Below are 2609 nucleotides of genomic sequence, written 5' to 3' on the forward strand. Positions count from 1 at the left end.
TTCTGTTTCTTTCCATGAGCACCCACCACGGACATACAGAACATCTGTTCGTGGATCGGACATACGTTGCCTTTGTGTCTTCTGCCAAGCTGTTCCCTGGATATCGAGGTTTTCAGTCTTCCTAAGAGTCTCACATGTATAACAATGGTGAGCATTCCTATCCTTGGTCTTTGCCCCGAGAGATGAGGAAGGGTGCACAGAACAAGGAGGCATTGGGGTGGATCTGGAAGTCTCTTATTCCAGGCTGGGGGGGTGGGGTGCGGGTAGGGCAGATGAGGACCCGGGACTCAGAAGGCTCAGTGTATTTGGCAGAAGCTTGTCATATGGCTGAGTGCTGATTCTTAACTGGGGACAGTTGCTCCCCAGGGGACAGTGGCAGTGTCTAAAGACATTTTTCATGTCTTTAAATAGCTGCAAGTACTACTGACTGGCATGTAGTAGGTTGAGGCCAGTACTGCTGCTAACCATTTTACAACTCACAGGACAGCCCCTACAATAAAAAATTAACTGGTCGAAATTTTGATAGCTCTGAGGTTGAGAAAACCTGCACTAGGGCTTAGGACGAGGGGAGGGGTGGTAAGTGAGCAAACTGGAACCAGACTCTGAAGGGCCGAGCTGTGAGGTTTCATATCTTCCTATTACCTGCAGGATTTCAGAGCCTAGATTTGGTCAGAAAATTAAAGAATGATCTAGAGTAAGCAGAATCTAATATCAGGGAGACTGCCTGGAAACTGTTGGGACTGGCCATTCATTCATTCTTTTACTCATGACTTATTAAAGACTTAATGAGCATCTGTTATGTACTAGGCTCCGTGTTCATCACTGAGACATAATTATGAGTAAAACAAACCCAGTCGCCTGCCCTCGGGGGTTTATAGTCTGAGGGAAAAAGAGAGATGCTATTTTAATAATCCTGCAAATATGTAAGCACACATTAGCGGGTACAGTGAGGACCAATCAAGGAATTTACCAGAAAGATGAAAGATCCAGGCAAGAGATGACATGAATCTTTTCTGGGCAAATCAAAAGAGAAAATGAGCCCTGGCTGGTGTAGCTCAGTGGATTAAGCACGGGCCTGCAAACCAGAGGATGGAGGTTCGATTCCCAATCAGGGCACATGCCTGGATTGCAGGCCAGTTCCCACGCACGAGAGGCAACCATACATTGATATTTCTCTCCCTCTCTCCTTCCCTTCCCCTCTAAAGATAAATAAATAAAATATCAAAAAAAAGAGAAGATGAGCTGATTCCAGATAAATGTTGGAGGCAGAACCCTTGAGACTTTGCAGGACTTGCTGTCATGGGTGAGCTGGCAAAAGTCAGGGCCCTGCCCAGGTGCCAGGCACTGTGTCAGTGATGGTGGCTGAGGCAGTGTGGGAATGCTGGAGGAAGAGCACACAGGGACTCAGTGGTACCCTCAGGCCTGATGAGAGACAACTGTCTGACACGTGTTGGTTACCGGCTCCCTTTGGGCCCACGACACACTGAAGTGATCCTGTGACGAGCTGCATTCCCACTCCTGTCCATCTTGTTGCTGGAAGAGCCCTTACATGAGGCCCAACTCTGTCACAGGTGAAGCCCCTAAGGCCAGAGGGGCTCAGCGATTTTGCAAAGGTCCCCCAGCTGGTCGGTGGTTTGGCCAAAGCTAATCTTGAGACCACAAGAGAGAAAACACAGAGCCCTACCTCCCATCTTCCCCTCAAAATTTCACATTCCCCAAACTGAGAGACCCTTGGTTAGCTTTGTGGCCAGGGCAGCTTGGACTTGATTGATTTGGAAGCATTTCAGCCTCACTTTGCCTTTTCTCCCACAGTGAGGTCTCTTAGGGAGGCTGACGTGCACCCAGAAAGCAGAGAAAAACTGGGGATGAGGCCTGGAAATGCCACCTGGGAGAGGCGCAGGCAGCCTGCCAGCCCTTCAGACCCGGACACGCAGGCTGACATTGCAGGTGACACAGAGTCCCACTGGGCGTTTGCTTGTCTAACCAGTTGTTAAACAGGACTCTTCCTGTCTCTGAGTAATGCCTGAGGCACCTCAAACTAAGAACAATAGATGCTCAGACCCCACCCTCTGAGTGAGGCCTTGCATCGTCTAGCAAATTAGCCTTCTCTTTTTCTTAGCCTGGAGGTGGTGACGGTAGGGTGCCCACAGAACCGGTTTGGAGTTCAGGGAATGAAGAGGCTGGTAGGAAGGATTTCTCTGCAGTGATCGGACTGTCAGACTGTCAGACTGTCAAACTGTGTCAGAGGTGCTCCACCGGTGGGTGGAGGGCCGGTGAGGAGGTGAGTGAGGCTGTCCTCAAGGAAATGACTCTAAAGAGGAGTTCGATTCATGTCTCCTGGAATTAGGGCGAATGTAGAGACTGACTCCTGACTCAAAAGTGGAGGGCAGTGCTGTGAGTAGAAGGCAGTGCTGTGGCCGACAGAGGTGATGCCTACATCCAGGCCAGGCGCCAGCTTGAGGAGAAGGAAAGAAGGGAGGAGGGGAAGCCAAGAGAGTGATGGGAAAACAGGACGTGTAAGCACTGCCCAGAGCGGGTTGCTAAATGGGAGGTCCCTAGGGATGGAGTTTCCCAAGAATCTGCAAAGGCATCCCACATTTGGGGTAGCC

The sequence above is a fragment of the Sturnira hondurensis genome, unplaced genomic scaffold, assembly GCF_014824575.4.
Source record: "Sturnira hondurensis isolate 20B ecotype Veracruz unplaced genomic scaffold, ASM1482457v3 Scaffold0014384, whole genome shotgun sequence".
In the NCBI taxonomy this organism is placed as follows: Eukaryota; Metazoa; Chordata; class Mammalia; order Chiroptera; family Phyllostomidae; genus Sturnira; species Sturnira hondurensis.